The sequence below is a fragment of the Puma concolor genome, chromosome C1 (assembly GCF_028749965.1).
Source record: "Puma concolor isolate L17-30 chromosome C1, mPumCon1.1.hap2, whole genome shotgun sequence".
Taxonomy (NCBI): Eukaryota; Metazoa; Chordata; class Mammalia; order Carnivora; family Felidae; genus Puma; species Puma concolor.
Window position 1 is genome coordinate 175,355,563 of NC_141674.1, and position 14,131 is coordinate 175,369,693.

A 14,131-nucleotide genomic window follows, 5' to 3' on the forward strand; every position below is an offset into this window, starting at 1 on the left:
GACAGTCCTTTACCAAATGGTGCTGGGAGAACTGGACAGCAACATAAAGAATGAAACTGGACCACTTTATTACACCAAACACAAAAATAAACTCAAAATGGAAGAAAGACCTATATGTGAGACAGGAAACCACCAAAACTCTAGAAGAGAAAACAGGCAACAACCTCTTTGACCTTAGCCACAGCAATTTCTTGCTTGACACATCTCTAAAGGCAACGGAAATAAAAGTAAAAATGAACTATTGGGACCTCATCAAAATAAGCTTCTGCATAGCAAAGGAAACAATCAACAAAACTAAAAGGCAATGGACAGAATGGAAAAAGATATTTGCAAATGGCATGTTGGATAAAGGTTAGTATCCAAAATCTATAAATTACCAAACTCAACACCAGAAAAACAAATAATCCAGTGAAGACATGGGCAGAAGACATGAATAGATCCTTTTCTAAAGAAGACATCCAGATGGCCAACAGACACATGAAAAGATGCTCAACATCACTCATCACCAGGGAAATACAAATCAAAACCACACTGAGATACCACCTCACACCAGTCAGAGTGGCTAAAATTAACAACTCAGGAAACAATGGATGTTGGCAAGGATGTAGAGAAACGTGAACCTCTTGCACTGTTGGTGGGAATGCAACCTGGTGCAGCTGCTCTGGAAACAGTGTAGAAGTTCCTCAAAAAATTAAAAGTAGAACTACCCTACGACCCAGCAATACCACTACTAGGAATTTATTCAAAGGATACAGGAGTGTTGATTAATAGAGGCACTTGTAACCCAATGTTTATAGCAGTGCTTTCAACAATAGCCAAATCATGGAAAGAGCCCAAATGCCCATCAACTGATAAATGGATAAAGATGTGGTTTATATACACAATGGAATACTACTTGGCAATGAGAAAGAATGAAATCCTGCCATTTGCAAAAACGTTGATGGAACTGGAGGGTATTATGTTAAATGAAATAAATAAGTCAGTCAGAGAAAGACAGATACCACATGTTTTCACTCATTTGTGGATCTTGAGAAACTTAACAGAAGACCATGGGGGAAGAGAAGGGAAAAAATAGTTTCAAACAGAGAGGGAGGCAAACCCATAAGAAACTCTTAAATATAGAGAACAAACAGAGTTGATTGGGGGAGGGCAGGGGAGAGGGGAAAATGGGTGATGGCTATTGAGGAGGGCACTTGTTGGGCTAAGCACTGGGTGTTGTATGTAAGCGATGAATCACAGAAATCCACCCCTGAAACCAAAAGCACACTGTATATACTGTATGTTAGCTAGCTTGATGATAAATTAAAAAAAATTTTTTTTAATGGAAAAAAAAGAACTGAAGTAAAATTGTCTCTATTTGCAGATGATATATTTTATATGTATAAAATCTTAAAGACCCCACCAAAACACTAAGCCAAATAAAATAATTAAGCAAATTTGCAAGATACAAAGTTAAATAGAAATCAGTAGCATTTCTAAACACTAACCATAAATTATCTAAAAATAAAGAAATTGATCCCATTTACAATAGCATCAAAAACAATAAAATACTTAGAGATAAACTTAATCAAGGAGGTAAAAGATCTCTACACTGAGAACTGTAAGACATTTTAATAAAAGAAAATGAAGATACAAAAAATTACCCCATGTTCATGGATTGGAGGAATAGTATTAAAATATTCATACTATGAAAAGCCACCTGTAGAAATTCCTATCTAGATTCCCATGGCATTTTTTACAGAAGAAAAGAATCCTAAAATTTATATGTAACACAAAACACCTAAATAGCAAAAGCAATTCTGAGAAAGAAAAACAAAGCAGGAGGCACCATACTTCCTGATTTTATGCTATATTATAAAGCTATAGTAATCAAAACAGTAAGGTACTGGTACAAAAACAAATACATAGACCAGAGGAATGCATAGACTAAAAATATCACAATGGAAATAGATATTAAATGCAAATAGAAACTAAACGAATGCTGGGGAGGTACATTTATTTCAGGCAAAATAGACTTTAGGAGAAAGACTGTGATAATAGAAAAGAATGTCATTATAAAATTGATAATTGATTCTATGACTCCCCCATACTACATGGCTGATAAGTGGTAGAGCCAGTATCTTCAACTCTCTGATGCCATTGCCTGGGCTGGTTCTTTTGTACCATGCTGTACCTTGACTCTTGCGTCACCTAGGGTATAGCAACAATCTCTCACTGGTGTTCTTATCTCTTGTATTTTTTCCCCCAACCTAATCCCCAGACTCCTGCAAGCTGAACTTCCTAAAATACTACATTATTTACCTTGACTCAACATTGATTGGCTTCTCTTTAGTAATAAGGGTCAAAACTGTTTCACATTTAATGGTGGCAAGAATCAATTTTTGTGACCTTAAGTAAATCATTCTCTTGTAAACTGACCCATGACAACTTGTATAATATCACTGTATTAATTTCTAACGGTATTAATCATATTATATTAATATTTAAAAATAAGGTCATTATTATCCCTGATGAACACTGATGCAAAAATCTTCAATAAAATGTTAACAGGGGCGCCTGGGTGGCGCAGTCGGTTAAGCGTCCGACTTCAGCCAGGTCACGATCTCGCGGTCCGTGAGTTCGAGCCCCGCGTCGGGCTCTGGGCTGATGGCTCGGAGCCCGGAGCCTGGAGCCTGTTTCCGATTCTGTGTCTCCCTCTCTCTCTGCCCCTCCCCCGTTCATGCTCTGTCTCTCTCTGTCCCAAAAATAAATAAAAAACGTTGAAAAAAAATTTTTTTTAAATAAAATGTTAACAAACTGCATTAAACTGAATTAAAAAATTCATTGAAAGTATTATTCACCAGAGTGGTTCAATATTTCCAAATCAATCAAAGTGATATATACCACATTAACAAAAGATAAAAATCATATTATCTCTTCAATAGGTGCATAAAAAGCATTTGATAAAATTTATAATGTTGATGACAAAAACTCAACAAAGTGGCTTTAGAGAGAATATACCTCAATGTAATAGAGGCCATCTGTAAAAAAAGACACAGCTAACATCATACTCATTGGTGAAAAACTGAGAGCTTTCCCTCCTAAGATCTGGAATGAGACAAGAATGGAAACTCTTGCTATTTTTATTCATCATATTAGAAGTCCTTAGCCACATCAATCAGACAAGGGAAAGAAATACGAAGGTATCCACATTAGTATGGAGGACATTAAATTGTCACTATTCACAGATAACATGGTACTACACAGAGAAAACCCTGAATATCCCACCAAAAAACAACTTTAAGTAATAAATGAATTCAGCAAAATTGCAGGATACAAAATTAATACACAGCAATTGGTTGTTTTTCTATATACTAATAATGAAATAGCAGAGAAACTAGAAAAAAATTTCACTTACAATTGCACCAAACATAATAAAATACCTAGGAATAAACTTATCAAAGGAGATGAACTACTCTGAAAACTTTAAAACACCATTGAAAGAAATTGAATATGACACAAATGGAAAGATATTCCAAGTTCCAGGAGTCAAAGAATTAATATTTAAATGCCTATACTATGCAAAGCAATCTATAGAGTCAATGAAATTTCTATCAAAATACTAACAACACTTTTCACAGAACTAGAATAAATAATCTTAAAATTTGTATGGAACCACAAAAGACGCTGAAGAGCCAAAGACATCTTGAGATAGAAAAAAAAACAAGCCAGAGTATCACAATTCCAGATTTGAAGATATATACAAAGCTGTGGTAATCAAAACAGTAAAATACTGGCACAAAAATAGATACAAAGATCAACAGAACAGAGAGTCCAGAAATAAACCCAAATTTGTATGGTCCATCTAGGACAAAAGAGAATATACAATGGGGAAAAGATAGTTTCTTGAACAAACAGGTATTGGGAAAACTGGACATCTACACGCAAAAGAATAAAACTGGACCACTTTCTTACACCATACACAAAAATAAATTCAAAATGGATTCAAGATCTAAACGTGAGACCTGAAACCATAAAAATCCCTGAAGAAAACAGGCAGTAATTTCTTTGACCTTAGTCACATTGACCTTAGTAACATTTTTCCAGATATCTCCTCTCGGGCCAGGGAAACAAAAGCAGAAATAAAATATTGGGAGTACACTAAAATTAAAAGCTTCTGCACAGTGAAAAAAAACCATCAACAAAATGAAAAAGCAACCTACTGAATGGGACAAGATGTTTGCAAATAACATATCTGATGGGGAGTTAATATCCAAAATATATAAAGAACTTACAGAAATCAACAGCAAACAACAACAAACAACAACACAACCAAATAATTGATTTAAAAATGTGCAGAGGACTTGGATAGACATTTTTCCAAAGAAGACATGCAGATGGCCAACAGACATATGAAAAGATGCTGAACATCACTAATCAGAAAAATTCAAATGAAAACTACAATGAAACATCACCTCATGCCTGTCAGAATGGCTAAAATAAAAAGACAAGGCATAACAAATGTTGATGAGGATATGGAGAAAAAGGAACCCTCATGCACTGTTGGTGGGAATGTAATTGGTACAGCCACTATGGAAAACAGTATAGAGGTTCCTCAAAAAATTAAAATTACAATGACCATATGATCCAGTAATTCCACTATTGTGTATTTATCCAGAAAAAATGAAAACATTAATTCCAAAAGATATATGCACCTCTATGTTTATTGCACAGTATTTACAATAGCTAAGACATGGAAGTAAACCAAGTGTCCACTGACAGTTGAATGGATAAAGAAGACATAGTATACATGCGTGTGAGCACATGTGCACATGCATACACACACACACACACACACACACACACACACACACACACACACAGGGATATCATGAAAAAGAATGAGATTTCACCATTTGCAATAACATGGATGGACCTAAAGGTATTATGCTGGGTAAAATGTCAGGGAAAGACAAATATATGATTTTACTTATATGTGGAATCTAAAAAACAAATGAATAAACAAAAGCAGAAACAGGTTCATAAATACAAAGAATAAACTCAAGATTGTAAGAAAAGTGGGTAAGGTAATGGGCAAAATGGGTAAAGGGGAGTGGGAGATATAAGCTTTCATTTGTGGAATAAACTCATGGGGATAAAGGGCACAACAGAGGGAATATAGTAAGTGGTATTAGCATAGTGACAGATAGTAGCTACACTGTGGTGAGCATAATATAACATATGGGTTGGTGAAGCACTGTGTCATATACCTGAAACTAATGTAAGACTGTGTGTCAACTATACTTCAAAAAGAAAGCAACATAAAAATTTAAAAAGTTATTATGTAATGATAAAACTGTTCCTCCAATGAAAGATTATAATATTTGTAAATATTTGTGCACCCAATATAGGAACATCCAATATATGAAGTATTAACACACCTGAAGTGAGAAATAGATAGCAATATGATAGTAGAGGACTTTAATGTCCACTTTTATCAATGGATTAATCACCCAGACAGAAAATCAATAAGAAAACATTGGACCTAAATGACACATTAAATAAAATGAACTTAACATTTACAGAACAATCCATTGAACAGCAGCACAATACACATTCTTCTTAAGCATACATGGAACATGCTCTAGGTTAGATCATATCACAAACAATTCTTAATAAATTTAAGAAGATTGAACCATACCAAACATTTATTCTGACCACAATGGTATGAAACTAGAAATTATAAGAAAATTGGAAAATTCACAAAAACATAGAGACTAAACAATATGCTATGGTCAACGAATAGGTCAAAAGGAAGTTAAAAGTTGAAAGAGAAGTCAAAAAACACCTTGAGAGAAATGAAAATGGAAATACAATATACCAAAACTGTACCCCCATTTTCACTGCAGCATTATTTACAATAGCCAAGACATGATGGAAATAGCCAATGAAAATGTAATGTGATGTGATGTGATGTATGTGTGTGTGTGTGTGTGTGTGTGTGTGTGTGTACACATTCTGAAATTTTGGACAACATGGTTGGACCTTGCGGGCATTATGTTAAGTAAAATAAATCAGAGGATGATAAATACCGTATCATCTCACGTATATATTGAATCTTAAAAACAATCAACCAACCAAACTTACAGACAGTGAACAGGTTGGTGGTTGCTAGTGGTGGGGGTGGGTTATCTGTGAGGTAGGTGGCCAAGAGATACAAAGTTTCAGTTACATAAAAGCAATAGGGTTTAATGTACTACATGGTGCTTTAGTTAATAATATTGTGTGGTATATTTGAAATTTGCTGAGAGTAGATCTTAAAAGTTCTCATAAGAAAAAATATATAACTGTGGTGATGGATGTTAACTAGACTTATTGTAGTAATCATTTTTAATATATACATATATAAAATCATTATTGTGTATACCGGAAACTAATACAGTATTTTGGACCAATTATATTTCAATGAAAACAACTATTTTTTTTATTTAAAAAAATTTTTTTTAACGTTTTATTTATTTTTGAGACAGAGAGAGACAGAGCATGAACAGGGGAGGGGCAGAGAGAGAGGGAGACACAGAATCGGAAGCAGGCTCCAGGCTCTGAGCCATCAGCCCAGAGCCTGAAGCGGGGCTCGAACTCACGGATCGCGAGATCGTGACCTGAGCTGAAGTCGGACGTTCAACCGACTGAGCCACCCAGGCGCCCCAACAACTATTTTTTTTAATCCAAGCAAATACAGGTTAGATGCCAAGCAAGTTAGCTTTCATTTTTATAATAGGTCTTGAAAACTTTCCAGGCTTCTTAAATCTTGCTTTAAGGAAATGATTTCTCAGACCCTCAACTTTTCCCCCACCATCTTCTCCAAGCAGCTGCTGAAATTTACCATTTGGAGGCTAATGGACATTAACTCATATTCTTTCCAGAAATGTATACAGTAAGGTGCCTGCATCCTTAGCCTTGGTCCAGAGAGCATTATCTGGGCATCAATCATCACCATCAAAACACTCCATTTCAAGGGGCTGTGTAACTCCTGGCATTGGGACAGAATAGGACAAAGGAAATAAAACATTACCCTGTACAAAAAATGTGCTCCCTCCTAACATCAGTACGCTGAGTACTATTCCTTCAGGTTACTGCTTCTCCTTTTCTAATCCCCTTTCATTTCACAAAATCCTACCAAACAAAAAGACAACATAATCTGAAAACCATTTTCTGGTTCTACTTGATTGAATCTTAAAATCGATTTTTCTAGGTCTTGTATGTAACTGCAAAACACTTACAACAATTATAAAAGTTACACATATTGGCAAAAACTATAAGAAGGCCTTCATCTTTAAGTTCAGTCGAAAAAATATTACTTTCAATCATCAATAAACAAAAAAATTTCAGAATATTTAATACATGCAATCTTTATGTAAGATTGGTAATTGTTGACCAGATTTCCTCACCTGACTTATCTTACAAATGCAAAATATTTAAAACTCAAAAATATTTTTTTTCAACGTTTTTGATTTATTTTTGGGACAGAGAGAGACAGAGCATGAACGGGGGAGGGGCAGAGAGAGAGGGAGACACAGAATCGGAAACAGGCTCCAGGCTCCGAGCCATCAGCCGAGAGCCCAACGCGGGGCTCGAACTCACGGACCGCGAGATCGTGACCTGGCTGAAGTCAGACGCTTAACCGACTGCGCCACCCAGGCGCCCCTAAAACTCAAAAATATTTTACAATATTTTCAGCTAGGTCAAAAACACATCATTTGATGCTATACAAACAGGATATTCATGCCTCCATTTTTAAAAATTATTTTTATAAAATCTCTATAATAGAAAAATAAATGTGTATGCTCTTGAATGCATTTTCTTTTTTCTTTTTTTTTATTTTTTTTTCAACGTTTATTTATTTTTGGGACAGAGAGAGACAGAGCATGAACAGGGGAGGGGCAGAGAGAGAGGGAGACACAGAATCGGAAACAGGCTCCAGGCTCTGAGCCATCAGCCCAGAGCCCTACGCGGGGCTCGAAGGCACGGACCGCGAGATTGTGACCTGGCTGAAGTTGGACGCTTAACCGACTACGCCACCCAGGCACCCCTTGAATGCATTTTCTTAATTGAATCACAGTTTTAACTATTACTTTAGGAAAGGTATAAAGTTCTAAAATATTCAGTGTGAACAGCTGATATTACCTATAATTAATACCAACTACTTTGTGTGTGTTTTTTTAAGTTTATTTATTCTTTTTTTGGGGGGTTTGGGGGAGAGATAGAGGAAGTGAGTGCAAGGGAAGGGCAAAGAAAGAGGGACAGAGTGAGAATTCCAAGCAGGCTCCTAGCTGTCAGCATAGAGTCTGACGCGGGGCTCAATCTCACAAGTGGTGAAATCATGACCTGAGCCGAAATTAAGAGTCCAATGTTTAACCAACTGAGCCATGCAGGCACTCTGAGAGAGAGAATCTTAAGCAGCCTCCATGCTCAGTGCAGAGCCCGATGCAGGGCTTGATCTCATAACTATGAGATGATGACTTGAGCCAAAATCAAGAGTCAATGCTTAACCACCTGAGCCACCCAGGTGCTCTTTTTTCAGATATTATTGAAATATCACTAAAATACTTCTGGTCAATTATTGACATTTTTCAAATAAAAGCAACTACTTAAAATATTTAAATTTTCTTCACTACCATGCTCCTTTACACTATAAGAGTAACATGCTAATTAAGTTGCATCGGAAGCACAATTTTATCTTTAGTGTTATATTTTCCAGTTCTTACTCTCAGGATTTCAAATATTTGAACAAGTATACATCTAATGAATGTGTTTCATTATGGAACAGATGGCCACAAAACAGTACAATTTATTCAACAGCTGAAATCTAACTTTCAAACAGTAGAGCCTCTCCAATGATTTAAACATCCAGGATATGCCAAATTGTCTTATATAAATCAATGTTTCCTATTCCAACTTGAAAAATGCTCCTTCCAGCCCAAAGGGATCGCTCACTCATCCAACCATTATGACATTTTAACTTAAAAAAAATTGGTCATCCTCTTCAAAGAACAGATTAAAAGTAGAACTTGTTTCACAGTAGACATCACTTAGAAAATATTTCCATCAGTTTGCAATCTTTTTTTTTTTTTCAATGTTTATTTATTTTTGGGACAGACAGAGACAGAGCATGAACGGGCGAGGGGCAGAGAGAGAGGGAGACACAGAATCGGAAACAGGCTCCAGGCTCTGAGCCATTAGCCCAGAGCCCAACACGGGGCTCGAACTCACGGACCGCGAGATCGTGACCTGGCTGAAGTCGGATGCTTAACCGACTGCGCCACCCAGGCGCCCCTCAGTTTGCAATCTTCTAATTGCGTTTGGAAATGTTGTTGCAAATGTGTACCTCCGAATATTTCATTTTAATGGCTTTGAATAAAATATTTATTACCATGTGTAAAGGAAACATTATATGGAGTAACTGAACATGATAATATTCATGAAGGTATGTGCTCCGTATAATACTGACGATAACTACATTTCACTGTTAAGAACAATATTTTTTCTTTACAAGCTCCAGAAAACATAAGATAAAAAAAATTTGTTTAAAATGGGATAATATAATACTCCCTCAATTAAAATCTGAAAGAAACTCAGAGAAAGAGATGAGAAAGAACACCACTATGTTCTAGTGTCAGACTAGAAGAAAATGGGACTTTTTGTTCTCATTTTGGCTTCTCACCTTGGGTTTGACATTAAAACCCTTTAAACTTTATTTTTCCTCATTAAAAAAAACCCAGGACCCCCTCCAAATTCTTTCAGCTCTTACACTCTGACAGGTGAAATTAAGAGACACAGAAAAGGGTTTCAGCCAACTAGCCAGCCAGCTTCCTTTCACCCAAGTCTCCTGCCATGTTCCCCCTGGGTTCTTGGTTACTCTTCCCACCAGTGCACAGCCGCACTGCCCAGCAACCTTCCATTGATTTAGGCTCCTGCTGCCTCACTACATGCTTCGTTGCCATAACACCTGGTAACACGACTGGGCCTATAAATTTGTGACTGAGATATTGAGTTTAAGGAGCATCCAATGCTGAAGGTCATATCCACCTGTGAGTCTCCCTACCTGTCCACAACCGAGTGGCAACTAAAAGTCAATCTTAGAAATGACCTGTTAACTCTGCCTCAAATTTCCATTTGTTGGTTACTTCTCAAGAAAAGTCCCATCTTCTTATGCTCACCTTTATTTCTAGAATACCTTGTGTTTCCTTTCTTCCCAACACTCCCCTAACAGCACACTCCGCTTCCCAACCCAAACCCCTACCTTTTTTCTCTGGATTTCTGATTCCATTACCATGAGCTCCCTACACCTGTGGTCTTTTCATAAAATGCTTCATTTCCTTCCTCCCTCCCCTCTTGCTTTAACATGTGTTCCTTCTGAGAAATTCTCTTTCCTGGAGCCATGTCAGAAAACATTTATTTTCTCACACTGTCCTTGCATCAGGATCACGGAGTGGGGTCAAGTTCTCTGTACTCCTCATTGATGTTTTCAGATCACAGCTCCAGACTTTCTTATAAAAATGCCAGTTCTGCTTGATTGGAAGATGGCAGTGTAGGAGGACACTCGGCTCACCGCATCCTGCTGATCACTTAGATTCCACCTACACCTGCCTAAATAACCCAGTAAACTGCCACAAGACTAGCAGAACAGAGTCTCAGGAGCCAAGCGCAGACAAAAGGCCCACGGAAGAGGGTAGGAAGGGCGGCAAGGCGGTGCACGCTACACGGACTGGCGGGAGGGAGCCGGGGTGGAGGGGAAGCCCGCCAACCAAGCAGAGCCCGTGAGTCTGGCTTGCAAAAGCAGAGGGGCCAGACAGAGTGTGTTCGGACAGCAAGCAGGACTTAACATCTGGAAGGTTATAAGTTAACAGCTCTGCTCAGAGAGCAGGAAGGCTGGAGGACAACGGGAGGGAGAGTTGCTGAGCCCCAGGACGACAGAGCTCAGTTTGGCGGGGAACAAAGGCACTGGGCAGTGCCATCTCCCTCGCCCATCCCCCAGCCAAAATCCCAAAGGGAACCAGTTCCTGCCAGGGAATTTGCTGGCACCACGCAAACACCCAACGCTGTGCTTCTGCGGATCCACACCTCTGGCGGTGGGTCTGACTCCCTCCCGCTGCCGCAGGACCCCTCCTGAAGTGGATCACCAAAGGAGAAGTAAGCTAAGCCTGCCCTTCCCGCCACTGTGCACCTTGCCTACCCACCCCAGCTAATACGTCAGATCCCCAGCACCACAAGACTGGCAGTGTGCAAGTAGCCCAGATGGGCCACGCCACCCCACAGTGAATCCCGCCCCTAGGAGAGGGGAAGAGAAGGTACACACCAGTCTGACTGTGGTCCCAGTGGTGGACTGGGGGCAGACATCAGGTCTGACAGCAGCCCCACCCACCAACACGAGTTATTCAAGACAGCACAGAGGAAGTGCCCTGCAGTTCCGAACCACTCCAGGAACTATCCAAAATGACCAAACGGAAGAATTCCCCTCAAATAACCTCCAGGAAATAACAACAGCTAACAAACTGATCAAAAAGGATTTAAACAATATAACAGAAAGTGGATTTAGAATAATATTAATAAAATTAATCACTGGGCTTGAAAACAGTATAGAGGACAGCAGAGAATCTATTGCTACAGAGATCAAGGGTCTAAGGAATAGTCAGGAGGACCTAAAAAATGCAATAAATGAGCTGCAAAATAAAATGGAAACAACCACGGCTCGGATTGAAGAGGCAGAGGAGAGAATAAGTGAACTAGACGATAAAATTATGGAAAAAGAAGAAGTTGAGAAAAAGAGAGATAAAAAAATCCAGGAGTATGAGGGGAAAATTAGAGAACTAAGTGATGCACTAAAGAGAAATAATATACGCATAATTGGTATTCCAGAGGAGAAAGAGAGAGGGAAAGGTGCTGAAGGGGTACTTGAAGAAATAATAGCTGAGAACTTCGCGGATCTGGGGAAGGAAAAAGGCATTGAAATCAAAGAGGCACAGAGAACTCCTTTCAGACGTAACTTGAACCGATCTTCTGCACGACATATCATAGTGAAAGTGGCAAAATACAAGGACAAAGAGAAAATTCTGAAAGCAGCGAGGGGTAAACGTGCACTAACATATAAAAGGAGACCTATAAGACTCGTGACCGATCTCTCTTCTGAAACTTGACAGGCCAGAAAGGAATGGCAGGAGATCTTCAATGTGATGAACAGGAAAAATATGCAGCCGAGAATCCTTTATCCAGCAAGTCTGTCATTTAGAAAAGAAGGAGAGATAAAGGTCTTCCCAAACAAACAAAAACTGAAGGAATTCATCACTAGACAGTCCTACAAGAGATCCTAAGGGGGATCCTGTGAGACAAATACCAGAGACATTGCTACAAGCATGAAACATATAGACATCACAATGACTCTAAACCCGTATATTTCTATAATAACACTGAATGTAAATGGATTAAATGCGCCAACCAAAAGACATAGGGTATCAGAATGGATAAAAAAACAAGACCCATCTATTTGCTGTCTACAAGAGACTCATTTTAGACCTGAGGACACCTTCAGATTGAGAGTGAGGGGATGGAGAACTATTTATCATGCTACTGGAAGTCAAAAGAAAGCTGGAGTAGCCATACTTATATCAGACAAACTAGACTTTAAATTAAAGGCTGTAACAAAAGAGGAAGAAGGGCATTATATGATAATTACAGGGTCTATCCATCAGCAAGAGCTAACGATTATAAATGTCTATGTGCCGAATACGGGAGCCCCCAAATATATAAAACAATTACAAACATAAGCAACCTTATTGATAAGAATGTGGTAATTGCAGGGGACTTTAACACTCCACTTACAGAAATGGATAGATCATCTAGACACACGGTCAATAAAGAAACAAGGGCCCTGAATGATACATTGGATCAGATGGACTTGACAGATATATTTAGAACTCTCCATCCCAAAGCAACAGAATATACTTTCTTCTCGAGTGCACATGGAACATTCTCCAAGATAGATCACATACTGGGTCAAAAAACAGCCCTTCATAAGTATACAAGAATTGAGATCATACCATGCATACTTTGAGACCACAATGCTATGAAGCTTGAAATCAACCACAGGAAAAAGTCTGGAAAACCTCCAAAAGCATGGAGGTTAAAGAGCACCCTACTAAAGAATGAGTGGGTCAAGCAGGCAATTAGAGAAGAAATTCAAAAATATATGGAAAAAAATGAAAATGAAAATACAACAATCCAAATGCTTTGGGATGCAGCGAAGGCAGTCCTAAGAGGAAAATACATTGCAATCCAGGCCTATCTCAAGAAACAAGAAAAATCGCAAATACAAAATCTAACAGCACACCTAAAGGAAATAGAAGCAGAACAGCAAAGGCAGCCTAAACCCAGCAGAAGAAGAGAAATAATAAAGATCAGAGCAGAAATAAACAATATAGAATCTAAAAACACTGTAGAGCAGATCAACGAAACCAAGAGTTGGTTTTTTGAAAAAATAAACAAAACTGACAAACCTCTAGCCAGGCTTCTCAAAAAGAAAAGGGAGATGACCCAAATAGATAAAATTATGAATGAAAATGGAATTATTACAACCAATCCCACAGAGATACAAGCATTTATCAGGGAATACTATGAAAAATTATATGCCAACAAACTGGACAACCTGGAAGAAATGGACAAATTCCTAAACACCCACACACTTCCAAAACTCAATCAGGAGGAAATAGAAAGCGTGAACAGACCCATAACCAGCAAAGAAATTGAATCAGTTATCAAAAATCTCCCAACAAATAAGAGTCCAGGACCAGATGGCTTCCCAGGGGAGTTCTACCAGGCATTTAAAGCAGAAATAATACCTATCCTTCTGAAGCTATTCCAAAAATAGAAAGGGAAGGAAAACTTCCAGACTCATTCTATGAAGCCAGCATTACTTTGATTCCTAAACCAGACAGAGACCCATTAAAAAAAGAGAACTACAGACCAATATCCCTGATGAATATGGATGAAAAATTCTCAATAAGATACTAGCAAATTGAATTCAACAGCATATAAAAAGAATTATTCACCATGATCAAGTGGGATTCATTCCTGGGATGCAGGGCTGGTTCAACAT